We start from the raw sequence: 17,668 nt of genomic DNA on the forward strand, positions 1-17,668 counted from the left end.
GGGGCGCACTGCGGGGCCCCCCCACCCCAGAGCACCCTGTCCCCATGTTGATGAGGACAGGACCTCTTCCCGACAACCCTTGCCGTTGGTTGTCGGGGTCTGCGGGCGGGGGCTTATCGGAATCTGGGAGTCCCCTCAAATAAGGGGGCCCCCAGATACCGGCCCCCCACCCTAAGTGAATGGATATGGGGTACATCGTACCCCTATCCATTCACCTGGAGGCAAAAAGTAAAAGTTAGTAAACACACAACACAAGGCTTTTTAAAATAATTTATTATTCTGCTCCGGATGCCCCCCCTGTCTTCTTTATTAGCTCTATTACCAGGGGGGCTTCTTCTTCCACTCTCCGGGGGTCTTCTTCCACTCTCCGGGGGGGTTTCTTCTTCCGCTCTCCGGGGGGGGGGCTTCTCCGCTCTCCGGGGGTCTTCTTCCATCTTCTCCCCTCTTCCGCTGTTGACTCGGCGAACCCCGGTTCTTCTGCAGATGTCCGGTGCCTTCTTCTTCAGCGCTGGCTGCCTGCTATCTGTGTGTGTTAGCTCAATTTCTAACAGGCAGCCGGCGCGGTCTTCTGTGACGTCAGGTTCTTCTTCTCCCCTCTTCCGATGTTGCCTCGTCGCCTGTTGTCACTGCAATGATGGAAGCGCGCCTTGCATCCCATTTATATAGGCATCACCGTCCCATCATGCTCCGGCAGGTACCCACGTGGTGGGTGCCTACCCACGTGCACCCACCACGTGGGTACCTACCGGAGCATGATGGGACGGTGATGCCTATATAAATGGGATGCAAGGCGCGCTTCCATCATTACAGCGACAACAGGCGACGAGGCAACATCGGAAGAGGGGAGAAGAACAGAAGAGAAGACCCTGACGTCACAGAAGACCGCGCCGGCTGCCTGTTACTAATTGAGCTAACACACAAAGATAGCAGGCAGCCAGCGCTGAAGAAGAAGGCACCGGACATCTGCAGAAGAACCGGGGTTCGCCGAGTCAACAGCGGAAGAGGGGAGAAGATGGAAGAAGACCCCCGGAGAGCGGAGAAGCCCCCCCCGGAGAGCGGAAGAAGAAACCCCCCCCGGAGAGTGGAAGAAGACCCCCGGAGAGTGGAAGAAGAAGCCCCCCCTGGTAATAGAGCTAATAAAGAACACAGGGGGGGCCTCCGGAGCAGAATAATAAATTATTTTAAAAACCCTTGTGTTGTGTGTTTACTAACTTTTACTTTTTGCCTCCAGGTGAATGGATAGGGGTACGATGTACCCCATATCCATTCACTTAGGGTGGGGGGCCGGTATCTGGGGACCCCCTTATTAAAGGGGACTCCCAGATTCCGATAAGCCCCCGCCTGCAGACCCCGACAACCAACGGCAAGGGTTGTCGGGAAGAGGTCCTGTCCTCATCAACATGGGGACAGGGTGCTCTGGGGTGGGGGGGCCCGCAGTGCGCCCCCCTGCCCCAGAGCACCCAACCCCCCCATGTTGAGGGCATGCGGCCTGGCACGGCTCAGGAGGGGGGGGGGGCGCTCGCTCGTCCCCACTCCCTTCCTGACCGGCCGGGTAGCGTGCTTTGGATACGGGTCTGGTATGGATTGTAGAGGGACCCCCTACGTCGATTTTTCGGCGTGGGGGGGTCTCCTTACAACCCATACCAGACCTAAGGGCCTGGTATGCTCCTGGGGGGGGGAACCCATGCCGGTTTTTTCTTTGAAAATTGGCATGGAGTTCTCCCTCTCAGGAATGCATGCTGAGCGACGCTGTCATTTTTTTAAAAAATTATTTGTTTTCCCGGCGCGTCTTTTTTTTTTCACCCGTCGCAACTTTAGTGACCCGTCGAAATTCTCAAAGCCGCCCGGCGTTAATTACGTTCGCGCGCTGCACGTCGGGAAAATTACGTCACACGCATGCGCAGTACGGCCGGCGCGGGAGTGCGCCTCATTTAAATTTTAAACGCCCCCAGGAGAGGAGGACCGCCTTACGACGGCGGCACTTAAGTTACACGGCCTGAAATTTCTAGGTAAGTGCTTTGACGATCGGGCACTTAGGTAGAGATTTTAAGTCAGTGTAACTTAACTGCTGAAATTTAAGTTAGGCTACGTTTTTGGGAATTTGGCCCTGAATTTCTTCATGAATTTAGACCAATTCTGCTACATATTTTTGTTAAAAAAAACAATAAGCGGATATATTTATTGGTTATACATTTTTGTTTGTGATTTCAGGTGTGACTTGCATAGACATCTGTACATAAAGTCAGTCAAGTCGCACCTAAGTTGCACTGACCTGTGGCTTTGAAATTGTGTGATTTCAAGTGAAGTCGGATTTGGTGTGAACAGGGGCTAAATTGCACTCCAGACCATTTATGACAAGGCCTCATTAGACTTCCTTCAAAGATTTGGGGTTATTTGAGGATCATGATACCTCTACATTCCTTCTAACTCAGTGGTTCTCAACCTTCTAGTGTCGTGACCCCTTGATAACATTTCCCAAGTTGTGGGGACCCCTAACAGTAAAATTATTTTTGTAGCGTAGGTTGTAGGCACCCAAGGCAAGACAAGTAATTTGCGCCCCTAACCCACAGACATTATCGCTCCCAGAGTCCCTTCCACTCGTACAGTATTAAAACCCCTTATGGTACATTTTAGGATGTACCACTCTTTCTCTTTGTTTTCCTTTTTTTCCCCTTTTATCTCTCTCTATCCTAATTTTTGTTCCCCCCCCCCCCCCCATCCCTCTCTCTCGAGCCGTCTTGTTCTCCCTTTTCCTTTGTTCCTCCCCCTCTTTTCATGTATTCTTTATTTTTTATTCCTTCTCTTACTTTTTGGTGGGGGGTAGGTGGAATGGGATGAGTGGCAGTGCTGGGGGGAGTTCTCATCAGCCAACTTTGGTGCTCTTGATCAAGGTCATCTGCTGATCCGAGAACTGTAGTAGGGGCTTTTAATGGCAACTATAATCAAAGGTAGTGTTACTCACTGTGTCTCTCACTGTGTGGTGTCTCGTAGCAGTGACACCTATGCCGAAAATAAGGAGATAGGGTCACCTCCAGCCCCTCCCACTTCACTTTTCTCACCAGTCAGCTGACCTCTAGTCTCTGCCCCCCAGCCATGCCGTGAACTGAATGGGCAGCTGCGATGAGGCTAAGTGGGCGGCCGCGTGCTCCAGGAACAGCCAAGCTGAACAGCCACAGACTCCAGGGACAGCCCTGCTGGGCAGCTGCGAAAAGGCTGGTAGAGCGGTGCAGGCTTCAGGAACAGCCCAGGATTGGGGGACCCCTGGCAAATCGTCATTTGACCCCCAAGGGGGTCCCGACCCCCAGGTTGAGAACCACTGTTCTAACTGGACTGCTGTTTCAGCCATGGAGGGCCGTGTTTACCTCAGGTGTTCTGTGCATCCCTGTGCAGGCAGTCCCATTGATGTCAATTGGGACACAATGACTGCATGGACACAGCCGCTGCTCCCAATTTGACATCCATGTGAGTGCGGGTGTGTGTGTCCTCTAATTTTCAGTGTGTGTTCAGGGACACGCAACTGCACCCACGCAGATATCAATTTGGGAGAAGCAGCACTGAAACTGCCTTCATATGGATGCATGGAACAACTGTGTGGGTAAACACAGCCCTCCAGGGGAGTACACTATAGTACACCCTGTGTGATCGAGGCCTAAACATGTGTTTACTGATGATGCCATCACAGATGCTTGACTGTGGTAAGTTCCTGCCTGAAAATCTGGCTGCCCTATAATATCTGAGAACAACTTTACCTCAACATGTCTGAAACCATCGAATGCAGAAGAGCTCAGATAGAGAGGTCTACTGTGGAAAAGCCCTTAAAACTCTTATGGACTAGTAAAGTTTAAATAATTGCTCCAAACAAACTACTTTACTAAGAGATGCTGAGGCAGAGACCTCATGCACCATCCTCTCCACCTCAGCCAATTACAAGAAGATTTGTATTTATTCCGAAAATACAAAGCTCGACCCAATTTTTTATTGGGTTTGGAAAGAGAAGTCCCCTTCCCACTGCCAAAACACAGCGGTGTATATTGTATGTAACTGTGGCTACCTACAGTTCATACAGTGCTGTGAGCCACTGCATTTTTGGTGAAATAATTAGTTAGCTTGGTCTTAATGAACTGTTTAAACTACACTAATCAGCTTTAAATCCAATTTATAAAATAAAACAGAATAATAAATTAGAGTATTAGATCTTCTTTTTATCATAAGTGCTTGTGCTTTAGCACCATCCCAAACCTCAGGATCCTGGCAGAAGGCTGATGATAACAGAGCCACAGTGCCGTGTGTGAACACAGAAGCCTATCTCCAGCAATCTGACATGCCCCCTGCCTTGCCACAAGTATGGCTCTCCATCCAGCAAAGCTCCCGCTCTCCATGCTATTTGTTTTAAAAGAAGATACAGTTGCTTCAATCAGAGCACAAATATAGGTCAGCTTTGTTCAAGAAAACTTTAATATGATTCTAATTCATTGGTTTGATACTAGCAAGAACTTCTTTTTGGCTTGCATTTAATTTACGGTTATATTCAATTAAAGCAGAACTTTCCCCAAAAGGATAGTTCCACTTGTCTCCGTCCTCCATGGCTCCTCTTGAATTTTTGGCACTTGATTTTTTTGGACAGGTACCCACTCCCACTTCTGACAGGATCACCGCCCCCCCCCTCCATTCCCCAAAGCCTATTGGGACACATCACAGGTCCCAGAAAGCCGTGGGACCTTTGCACATATGTAGTAAGAAGCCGGTTGTGAAGCCACAAGCAGTCACAGCTGGCTTTCCAAAGTAAACATGCCAGTGCCTGGACCCAAAGATGGCCGAAGAGCCAGCTTGGGTGAGGACAGGGCTGGATCCCTTGGTAAGTGTTCTATTATTAAAAGTCAGCAGCTATCGCATTTGTAGCTACTGGGCCAGATTCATGTAGATCAGCGGATCTTTAGATCCGCTCGATCTACATGTTTTACGATCCGCCGGTGCAATTTAGCGAGGCTAGTGCAGTATTCATCAAGCACTTACCTCGAAAATTGCATCGTCGGATCGTAACTCCCCCGGCGGAATGCAAATTCCGCGGCTAGGGGGAGTGTACAATTTAAATCAGGCGCGTTCCCGCGCCGATTTAACTGCGCATGCGCCGCCGGCGAAATTTCCCAGTGCGCATGCTCCAAATGACGTCGCTAGGACGTCATTGTTAGCGGCGGGTACGTCAATTGCGGCCATCCGTATTCCTGATCGACTTACGCAAAAAACGTAAAAATTTGAATCTCGGCGTGGGAACGACGGCCATACTTAACATTAGCTACCCCTCATATAGCAGGGGTAGCTATCCGCCGGAAAAAAGCCGAACGCAAACGACGTTAAAAAAAAGCGACGGGCGGGCGTACGGACTTGAATCGGCGGTTCTACTCATTTGCATATCCGACGCGTAAAAAAAAGCGACGACACCTAGCGGCCGGCGGTAGATTGCAGCCTAAGATTCGACTGGTGTAAGTCACTTACACCAGTCGGATCTAAGGGAGATCTATGAGGAATCTGATTCTATGAATCAGCCTCATATATCCGACCGTCGGCTCTCACAGATACGATGGCGGATCAGGAGATCCGCCGTCGTATCTCTTGATGAATCTGCCCCCCTGACTTTTACTTTTCTGTTTTAAGGTTGAAGAACTGCTCTATCTTTTCTACCTGTGTGTACTTTTCACCCATTTAAAATTGTTAGTTATCTGGTTCTGGGGCCACTGACCCAAAACAAATATACATGTAAGAAGCTGTCAGTGATAGGGCAGTCTAGTGCTGCAAGAGCGAGTGGTAAAGTAATCGTATGTATTCACACTGCAGTTGAGTTGTTATGTTTATGTATGTACTTATGTTAACACTATTGACCTCTGGAGTGTCTCCAACACCATTTTGGAGGAGCCCTGTGTCCTGATAGGCCGCACGAGATCTCGAGAGATTTGGGCGGCCATTTTGGGGTGGTTTCTTTATATTGGAAAGCTCTGACACGTTTTGGGCAGAACGTGGTTGCAGGCAGATTGACACAGAGACCCTGCTGTGAGGATTAGTGCAGGGTTTCTACGTAGGCCTGCGGTGTTAACCCTGTTCGGGTGGAAAAAGTCAGCTGCTACCGGCCCAAACCGGTGTCTCGCTGTGAGTGCGGGAGGTGTGTCATTAAGCGGGAAGTGCCTGGGGAGCTCAGAAATCTACGTAGCTGTGTACCACAGAATCTGTACTGCATATGTGTGTCTCCAGGTCTGGAAAGGAACTATTTACCGTTCGATTGCAATGACTGTTACTACTCCCGCTCCACGGTAATAAACGTTGTTTTTGTTCAGCGAACTTTACGTGTGTCTCCCTCTGTGAATCGCCGCACCCCATCCCCGCTTACATACAGTTTGCCAGAGTGAAGAAGTTAGACATGAAGTCAGAGTGAAATCAGAACTGATCTGCATGCTTGTTCCACATCAGCCACTGGATCAAAATGACAGCCAGGCAACTAACTAACTGGTGTCCACAGTGACAGTCCCTGAATTTCTAAAAGTTGCTTAAAAGTCAACCTTTTACATGTACGACAAGGTCAGCGTCGAAGGATATAAGACCAACTTCATTTATTATCATTTTTAAATTCATTCTGTCATTGCTGATTAGTCTCGGGGACAACTTTCTTTATGAATTTCTGATTACAAAACAGAAAGATTTCACCAACAATCTGTGCCTGGATATTGCAGATAATTATTCAAAATGGTTATGCCTAGAATGGATTCAATATTACATAGTAACAAATCAGACAAAAAAGTACAGGACAGTCATTGTAAATGATTGCCTTGTGAAACAACCTATTCAGTTTAAAATAGAAAAGAACAGTATAGATATTTAAAAAAAAACATTATAAATACCTTCCCCCCCCCCTTTTTTTATAAGTGATCCAATTCCATCTGTTCTCAGCTGCATAAGAGCTGTGGGAGGAGGAGAAGCAGCAGCACACTGATCTTCCCAGCAAAGGCTGTGCAGGGGAGGTATGTCTGAACAAGCCTGATCATTGGAGGAGGGCAGGCTGAGTTTCCAGCATAGCTAGAGAACTGGCCAAAGTGTGTTCTCCTGCTTAGTGTGGTCAGTAGTAAACCACTAGGTGTTTTTTTTTTCTAACCTGAAAGGTAATGTTATCATGTGCTAGTATGCGTCACATACTAGCACATTATGTTAAGCGTTATGTTAAACTTACGCGAATACAAAGCCTTTCAGCGCCGAGCTGTCACCGCCACAGGCGCTTCCATCTTCACCTGGTCTTCCTTCCGGGTCTGCAGACTCCGGCTGTGTGACTGGCTGGAGCCGCAATGACGTCACTCCCGCACATGCTCGCGGGAGCCGCCATTTGTGGCACAGGACTCTGAAGGAAGACATACCTATAGGTAGAAGTCAGAGATGGGAGTTTACTCCCATAAGAAAGCAGAGGGACTTATAGGAACACAAAGAATGAAATACAAAGAAAGTGAAGTCCTAAAATGTATTTATATATTTATTTCAAGGGAAGCCCTTAGATACAGAGGAAATTGTAAGCAACATGTCATAAAGGATTTAAAAATTAAAGGATAAGTTATTTTCTGAACATGTTGATACACTCATATTTAGAGTGTAACATGTTCAGCATCTGACCCCTCTCCCCCCTGACCCCCCCCCCCTCCTTGTGACAGTGAGCCAGGGATCTTCTCCCCATACTCTGTGTTCCAATTTAAAGAGAGCACAGTCGTGCAGGGCTCAGGCCACATGGCTGCATAATTGATTTACTGATCCCTGTGAAATAATGAACTACAAGTATCATCAGCCTTTGCGACTGACAGCTTGTAGTTCTTAAATAACTACCAGGGTACTAATGAGCACTCTAGGTTCTGTCACTGAGCTTCCTGTCATTCAGTAACTGTATTCCCATAATGGATGTACGGGCAGACAGCTACAGCAGCGTGACGTGCACGATTGTGGGTGCAGTGCTTTACAGGCTCCTAGCAAAAAAAAATAAAAATAAATGCACATTTTTTTAACCACTTACGGACCCCCCACTGTATATATACGTCCTCTTTTTAAACATGGATATCTCAGTAACGGCAGCAGCTGCTGCCACAACTGAGATATCCATGTTTTCAGCTGGCGGCCGTGTAAACGATAACGGCGGTCTCCGCGGCGGATTCGCCGCGAGATGGCCGTTATCGGTGGCGGGAGAGGGCCCCCCCCCTCCCGCCGCTTTTCCGCGCCCTCCGCCGCTTACCGGAGCCGTCGGTAGCGGCGGAGGAGATCCGATGCTGCCGCCAGGAGAGTGAGGACTTGAGTGAGGGCAAGATGGCCCCCACCCGTCCTCATAGCTCTGCTGGGCGGAAGTGACGTCAAAACGTCAGTCCCGCCCAGCCTCTTAAAGAGACAATTTTTTTTCTGTCATTTTTTTAAATGACAAATTTTCCTTTTTTTTTTTTTTTTTGCATTTAAGCCTAAATATGAGATCTGAGGTCTTTTTGACCCCAGATCTCATATTTAAGAGGACCTGTCATGCTTTTTTCTATTACAAGGGATGTTTACATTCCTTGTAATACAGGCATACCCCACTTTTAAGAACACAATGGGACCAGAGCATGTATGTAAAACGAAAATGTACTTAAAGTAAAACAATACATTTTTTCACTTCTAGGGTGTAGTGGGGGGTCAGGGGCTGTAGTGAGGGTGTCAGGAGCTGTAGTTGAGGTCTCAGGGGCTGTAGTGGGGGTGTCAGGGGCACACTGGAACAGGGCGGGCTATGCTCTCGAAGCTTCAGCTTCTTCTTCTGCGGCTGCAAAATGTCTGTACAGTACTTGTAAGGCACTTTACATACACTCACAGGTATGTCCTTACTCGCGAGTGTATGTAAAGTGAGTGTACTTAAAGCGGGGTATGCCTGTAGGAATAAAAGTGATCATTTTTTTTTTTTTTTTATATTTTAGTGTAAAAAATAATAAAATCAATAAAATTAAATAAGAAAACAAAAAAAAAATTTTTTTAAAGCGCCCCGTCCTGACGAGCTCGCGCGCAGAAGCGAACGCATACGTGAGTAGCGCCCGCATATGAAAACGGTGTTCAAATCACACAAGTTAGGTATCGCCGCGATCGTTAGAGCGAGAGCAATAATTATAGCCCTAGAGCTACTCTGTAGCTCAAAAAATGCAACTTATAGAATTTTTTAAACGTCGCCTATCTAGATTTTTAAGGGTAAAAGTTTGACGCCATGCCACGAGCGGGCGCAATTTTAAAGCGTGACATGTTGGGTATCATTTTACTCGGCGTTATCTTTCACAATATATAAAAAAATTGGGCCAAATTTATTGTTGTCTTATTTTTTAATTCAAAAAAGTGATTTTTTTCCAAAAAAAGTGCGCTTGTAAGACTGCTGCGCAAATACGGTGTGACAAAAAGTATTGCAATGACCGCCATTTTATTCTCTAGGGTGTTAGAAAAAAAAAATATATAATGTTTGGGGGTTTTAAGTAATTTTCTAGCAGAAAAAAATGTTTTAGTCTTGCAAACACCAAATCTGAAAAACACCTGAGGTCTTTAAGTGGTTAATTGCACAATAGTCTTCATTTTTTTTTTTTTTTTTTTGTAAAGGTGAACTTTTCCTTTAAAAAGCTTGAGTTCCTTTTCTTCCAGTGTTTTTTAATGGTTTCCAAGGAATGCATTACAAATCATGAATAATTTCTATGTGGAACAACCCGTAATCCAGCAGATATGATACAACAATTCTACACATAGCTTATTGACATATATTCTGTATCTGGAACTGTTATATTTTTTTCCAAATGATAAAATCTTGTTCTTGCGGTTAATAAAGATGAATCTCCAATCCAGTGGTGTCTGCATATTTCTCCAATCAATCTAGATTTAAACTCAGTACGCCGGGTCGACTGGTATGATATTGCATCAGTTAGGAAAATTAGCAGAACAGAGGAAAAAAGTGTTTCCAACAGTAAAATAATGCAGAAGAAAAAGTATCCTCTAACACAGAACAATATTGGAGGTATTGTGTTAGCTTGAACTACTGAAAAAAAGATTTGGGGTGCTCTTTTTAGATGATTGTAAAATGAGAAAAACATTGGGGCCTGGCAAGAGAAAGAGTAAATAGGATTCTGGGCAGGGCTCAAGTCCTGCGGGAACGCGTGGGAACGGAGTTCCTGTACTTTTTTCACAGCAGGAACGCAGTTCCCTTTACAGGACTAAAGCAGCCGAGAGCAGCCCGAGCCAATCCTTCCCTAAGCAGCGATGCCCAGCTCGAGTCACTGTCAGGGGCAGGCGAACCTTAGTATTCCTTTATGTTACTGGCCGCTTCCTGTATATGGATTCATCATGTAGTGTCACTAGTGTCACTAGTGAACTTGCTTCTTTCTAAATCCCGCAATAACTCACGGCAGACCTCCGCAATGTCTCCTGGGAACAATGACAAAAGCTCCCAGGAGACATTGCGGCATCGAGGAAGTGACGGAATACCCGCACACTACCCGATGAATCCAAATACAGGAAACGGCCAGTAACATAAAGGATTACTAAGGTACAGTGGATCGAGAAAAAAAAAAAACATGCGGTAGTAATTATGCATATGAGCGTATCATTTTTAATTTTTTTTGCTGGGGGAGTGGATCTTGGGTGGGAGTTCCCACACTTTTTTCCCCAGGACTTGACCCCTGATTCTGGGGTACTTTACTCCAGCAGAAGGAACCATGGGGTGCAGCAAGGCTTTTGAGGCATCTGTGCCGTTCAGTTTTTTTGCGTGCATTTTGACAGCGGACTGTGGCCGATGTATAGGCTGCCGGATGTAAACAGGCTTGTTTCCGTCTATGTCAGGCTACATCTGATCTGCCACATTTAGGTCTGGAAAAACATCAAAGGATGCAGTCATTTTGCTTTTTTTTTTTTGGACCTGGCAGATTTGGATGTAAACTAACAAAAAGACCTGCACAGAGCTTTGGATCAGGTCTGCATGAAAAACTGACAGGTGGGTCTGATAAGAAAGCCAGAATCAGCAGAGGGTCTGCCCATGGATCCACCAATGTACAGACCAGAGCAAAATGCCCCCAATTGTTTGCATTGCAACAGCTGATATTTCGAGCTTTAAAAAATTTGCATCAAGGCAGGGGTGGACTGACCATTCGGGCACTCGGGCAGTGCCCGAGGGCCCCATGTCACTAGGGGGCCACATCAGGGTTGCCAGCCTCAGTAAAATCATGGACAGTATGTAAAAGTCTGTGTTTTTTTTAAAAATCCCAAGATTATAGCTGCCCCGCCTCTCCAGTACCTTTTCAGTGTGTGTGTATTCTGTGTGTATGTATACTGTGTGTGTATATTGTGTGTCTGTGTGTGATACTGTGTATGTATACTGTAGGTGTGTGTGTATACTGTGAGGCCCCATAATCTATTGCCTGGCGGCCCCATAGTCTCCTATTGCCCGGGGCCCCATGATCTCCTATTGCCTGGGGGCCCCATGAGTTGTCAATCTGCCCCTGCATCAAGGTCTCTTTAACCACTTGCCAACCACGCTATAGCCAAATGACGACTGCAGCGCGGCCAGCCAGTTCTGGGAGACCATTATATGATCACAGATTGAGGTAAAGGGCCAATCAGTGACTCTTTACCATGTCATTAGCTGTGTCCAATCACAACTGATCTCAATGAAAACAGAAGCCAGTCATTGGAAAAATCCTTTCCTCCCGCTGGCAGCGTGAGTAAGGGAGATGAGAGACGATAACCGGCTTCTGTAAAAGGGACATGTACACTGATAATCAGAGCACTGATTATCAGTGTCCTGATTATCAGTGCAGTCCCAACAGTGCCTATCAGTGCTGCTAATCTTTGCCCAAAAGTGCTTGCAAATCCATGCCTATCAGTGCCACCTATCAATGATCATCAGTGTTGCCTATTAGTGCAGCCTCATAAGTGCCCATCGGTGCCGCCTATCAGTGCCCATCAATGCTGCTTCATCACTGCCCATCAGTGCAGCCTATCAGTGCCCATTATTGCAGCCTCATCAGCGTACATCAGTGAAAGAGAAAAATTACCTGTTTGCAAAATGTTATAACAACTTATGAAAATGTTGTTCTTTTTCAAAATGTTCAGGTCTTTTTTGTTCATTTAGCAAAAAAAAATACCCCAGTTGTGATCAAATACTAAGTAAAAAACATCAAAAGAAAGCAATATTTGTTCAACAAAAAATATATAAAAATGTCATATGGGTACAGTGTTGCATGACCGTGCAATTGTCATTCAAAGTGTCACAGCGCTGAAAGCTGAAAATCGGCCTGGGCAGGCAAGTGGTTAAACCTGCTTGGGATAAACATAGGTCTATCAGCTACAAAGTGGTCTTTTTCTACCATTAGTCTTCTATGTAACATTTCTTCTGGGTAGAAAAACAGAATTTCATCTTGTGTTCTTATTATAAACTGTATCAAGGGACCATGTGTGCCTGAAGGAACAAGTGTGCTTGTGGAGGATCTGATTGGTTACAAAGGGAAATAGCTGACTGGTTACTGTGGGAAACTTTTGACCACGATCTAAACCAAGGTTGTTACAGGGCATCAGATGGTCATGGTCAAAAAAGATGACCACCTTTATTCTGGATTTTAAAAGATAATGCAGCTCCCTGGATATCAAAAATCCAAGAGCAAATATAGTCAGATGTTCACAGGTTGCCACAATCATAAAGAACTGATCCTTGATGTGGTAATGCCACCGGGCACTGCTGTGATAGCTCGGGGCGTAGGGGGAGCACTTTTGATCCCGCGGTACAGACACAGAGCTAGTGTCAAAAAGTGAGTCAAGAGAATGATACAACAGAATAATTGGCAGCCACATTACAAAACAGGATCCTGTTTTTTTAAAATATAATATTAAACAGCAAGAGCCTTACATAGTTATTGCAGTCTTAGCCCCCAGGCATATTTAATATTAGGCCAAGACAAATTATCCAGTTGACTAAGCACACCAAACAGCGACTGCTAGAACTGAGCCTAACAAATATAAACTCACAGAAATGTGGAAATGAACTTTAATATACATAGAGACTAGCTGCTTACTGCCTTTGGTTCTCCAGGGTTCATGACATCACCAAGGAAGAAAACATCGATTTTTGGAAATAAAACAAGGAAGTTACAGCGCTGCAAGTGCACATGGGAAACACTACAACACTGCATTGAGGTGGGCTGCACTCCACTGTGTAAAAATTCAGACAATTTTTTCACAATGCACCTTGCTGAATACAATGGCACTGCAGTCCAGCAGTGGTGCATGGAAATGAATAAAATGTAAATTTGAAACCTTTTTAATAAAGTTAAATTCTGTTAAAAAATAAATAAAAAATAAAGTAAAAAAAATGTAAGGGCTCCTTCCAGGCTCACCTGCCCTTTGCCTATCAATTAAAATGCATGTGCTCCCATTGTGGAGACTCAGAAGTGCCGCGTACACACAATCATTTTTCAGCATGAAAGAAAACTCTGGGCCAGATTCATAGAGAACGGCGTAACGTATCGTCTTTAAGTTACACCGCCGCAAGTTTTCCTCGTAAGTGCTTGATTCACAAAGCACTTGAGTGTAAACTTGCGGCGGAGTAACGTAAAGATGTCCGGCGCAAGCCCCCCTAATTCAAATGGGGCGTGTACCATTTGAATTAGGCGCGCTCCCGCGCTGAACGTTCTGCGCATGCTCCGTTAGTAAATTTCCCGACGTGCTTTGCGCGAAATTACGGCGCCCCAATGTATTGTTTGAACGGCGACGTGCGTAGCGTATTCCCGGACGTCATAGGAAAAAAAAATTGAAATTCGACGCGGGAACGACGGCCATACTTTAACATGGCTGGTCTAAAGTTAAGCCATGAAAAAGCAGGCTTAACTTTGCGACGGGAAAAAACGACTTGCGACGACGTAACGCACGCGAGTACCTTCGTGGATCGCCGTAAAAGCTAATTTGCATACCCGACGCTGGAAAACGACGCAAACTCCACCCAGCGACGGCCGAAGTATTGCAGCCTAAGATCCGAAGGCGTACGAAGCCGTAAGCCTGTCGGATCTTAGCCAAATGCCGTCGTATCTTGTTTGTGAATCACAAATTAAGATACGACGCGGCAAGTTTGAAAATACGCCGGAGTATCAGTAGATACTCCGGCGTATTTCTTCTGTGAATCTGGCCCTTTGTTTTTCAGCATGTCTAAAAAACAACGTTTTCCCAACTTCATCATTAAAACGATGTTGCCTACACACCATCGTTTTTAAAAAATTATCTAGCAAAGCGCAGTGACGTACAACACGTACGACGGCACTTTAAAGGGGAAGTTTCATTCGCCTTTGGGCTGCTTTAGCTGATTCCATGTTAGTAAAAGACGATTCACGCTTTTTTGTCTGTTACAACGTGATGAATGTGCTTACTTCATTATGAACGGTAGTTTTACCAGAATGAGCGCTCACGTCTCATAACTTGCTTCTGAGCATGCGCAGGTTTTTTACAACGTTTTAGCCCACACACGATCATTTTTTACAACCCGAAAAACGACATAGTTTAAACGACGTTAAAAAATGCAGCATGTTCGAAAAAAAATTTTGTCGTTTTTCAGAACCTGAAAAACTATGTGCAGCCCACACACGATCATTTTAAATGACGTTTTTTAAAAACAACGTTTTCTTCATGCTGAAAAATTATCGTGTGTACGCGGCATTAGAGTTAGGGACTCCAGAAAACAGGGTGCCTTGACGGGGTCTGTAGATTACGCATGTATTTGCAAATGTGTGCAGACTAAACACATGTTCTTAACGCATGTTGTTAGGTCAACTCGGTTGGTCGCTGGCTGGTTGGTAAGTTTGAGCTTGGAAATCTCTTTGTATTTGTTTGACATATGCACTTAAGTTTCTGTTTACTATTTCTCTTAACTTAAAGCAGAGTTCCACCCAAAAATGGAACTTCCGCTTTTCCTGTTTAAGACAGGTATTTGCACCCACTTCCGGGAGTACACTCCTGCGGCAGTCACGCCCCTACCCGCACCCCCCGCTGTTTTCTGGGAAGCACACTGTTCCCAGGAGCGAGCGGGGACCAGTGACGGGGCGCCGCGCTACTGGTGCATGCGCAGTAGGGAACCGGGCAGTGAAGCTGCAACATTTCACTTCCCGATTTCCTCACCGAGAATGGCGGCAGGTGCAGCCGAGGGATGAGCGATTGCTCGGCCTCGGCTGGCGACATCGCCGCCACGCTGGACAGGTAAGTGTCCATATTTTAAGAGTCAGCAGCTGCAGTATTTGTAGCTTCTGGCTTTTCAAAAAAAATTGGGCGGAACCTCCGCTCTAAGATATGTTGGTAGAGGGTAAAAAACAATAAGGGCCAGTTCACACCAGCAGTTCCGTGCGCTTTTTTTCCTGCACTAAAAATGCATGCACAATGTATCCAAATGGCTCTAGTTCACACCAATGCAGTCAGTTCCATCAAATTTCTGGTCAGATTCTGCACTGGAAACAGACTGGAACTGACTGCACTGGTGTGAACTAGAGCCATTGGAATACATGGAAAACACTGTGCATGCATTTTTAGTGCAGAAAAAAAGCATACAGAACTGCATCTGTTGTGAACTGGCCCTTAATCCCTAACAAAAAGAAAATGAATGGTACTTTAACCACTTACCCCCCGGACCATATTGCTGCCCAAAGACCAGAGTACTTTTTGCGATTCGGGACTGCGTCGCTTTAACAGACAATTGCGCGGTCGTGCGACGTGGCTCCCAAACAAAATTGACGTCCTTTTTTTCCCACAAATAGAGCTTTCTTTTGGTGGTATTTGATCACCTCTGCGTTTTTTATTTTTTGCGCTATAAACAAAAATAGAGAGACAATTTTGAAAAAAATGAATATTTTTTACTTTTTGCTGTAATAAATATCCCCCAAAAATATATAAAAAAACATTTTTTTTCCTCAGTTTAGGCCGATACGTATTCTTCTACATATTTTTCGTAAAAAAAAAATCGCAATAAGCGTTTATTGATTGGTTTGCGCAAAAGTTATAGCGTTTACAAAATAGGGGGTATTTTATGGCATTTTTATTAATATTTTTTTTTACTAGTAATGGCGGCGATCAGCGATTTTTTTTCGGTATTGCGACATTATGGCGGACACTTCGGAAATTTTTGACACATTTTTGGGACCATTGGCATTTTTATAGCGATCAGTGCTATAAAAATGCATTGGATTACTATAAAAATGCCACTGGCAGTGAAGGGGTTAACACTAGGGGGCGGGGAAGGGGTTAAGTATGCCTGGGTGTGTTCTTACTGTGGGGGGGGGGTGGCCTCACTAGGGGAAACACTGATCCTCGGTTCATACATTGTATGAACCGAAGATCAGCATTTCCCCTGCTGACAGGAACGAGAGCTGTGTGTTTACACACACAGCTCCCGTTCCCCGCTCTGTACCGAGCGATCGCGTGTGCCCGGCGGCGATCGCGCCCGCCGGGCACACGCACGGGAGTCGGGGGCGAGCGGGGGGCGCGCGCGCGCCCATAGTGGCGAAAGATAGACAGGACGTCATATTACGTGCTCTCGCCTAGGAGAGCCACCTTGTGGACGTATTTCGGCGGTGCGCGGTCGGCAAGTGGTTAAAAGGTACCACAGCAAAAATTTGAATTCACATTTTTATTGGTACAAAAGTATTAAAAGAATTTAAAGAATAAAAAAAAAAAACTTGGCACGTAGGCACTAATTAATAAAACAACTTCAGTTATAAATGGACACATCCCCAGATGATAATATGAGATATTCAATACAAATGCTTCCGACGCGTTTCACAGGAGCAAAGCCTGCTTCCTCAGGGAAGACTGGCTAACGTTCTGTCAAAAAAATTCAGAGTACATACAGTCTGAACCAGGAATGTGAAAATGTGGGCACTGCATATCAGGGAGTGCCCTATCAGGCACTATTTACATGGGGGAACATCAATGCTGACTCAATGACTTTGGACCAGAGAACCACATTATGGAGGCATCTTTAGTGGACCCTTTAAATATATTTATTAGAACAACTGGACTAATTTAAGGGAAGATATTTATCCTATAATTAAAATTACCTGAATACAATCTGGAGATAAATATAGTATAACCACTGATGGAATGATTCGTCTAAAAAAGGGGATCCACTCAATAGACAATAAACAAATTAGAAAAAAATGGGGGGGAGTTTGGGACATGAAGAAGTCCCAAAACGATAGTCTGAGGGTGAATCAACCACATATGACCATCAGTGGATTGAAGACAAATATAAACCACAAAAAACTGTGCTTAGATAAAACAAAACCGAAAAAAAAACAAAGGCACTGGTGGAATAACACACAAATGGATAACAGAAAAAATAAGGTAGCTGCGCCAATAAACACGAGGAACTAGATGTGAACCATGTGTCAACCAATAAGCCAAAATCGCATCAATGAGAATAAATATGAATAGGTCTCCTGGAAGTTTGTCTGCCAGGGGCTGATATGCCAAAAACACTGCAGGATGAACAAACACCAAACAGTCCTATGAAAAGGTTGGCATTAAAAAAATACCAACTGATTCCACCTAAAATAATAAGTACGGTAAATCACCACGCTGTTACAGGGAGGACGGGCTCTGTACTTGCCGGCCAGGAAACAACTTTTTATGCTGTTTT

Source organism: Rana temporaria, chromosome 1 (assembly GCF_905171775.1).
Source record: "Rana temporaria chromosome 1, aRanTem1.1, whole genome shotgun sequence".
NCBI classification, from domain to species: domain Eukaryota; kingdom Metazoa; phylum Chordata; class Amphibia; order Anura; family Ranidae; genus Rana; species Rana temporaria.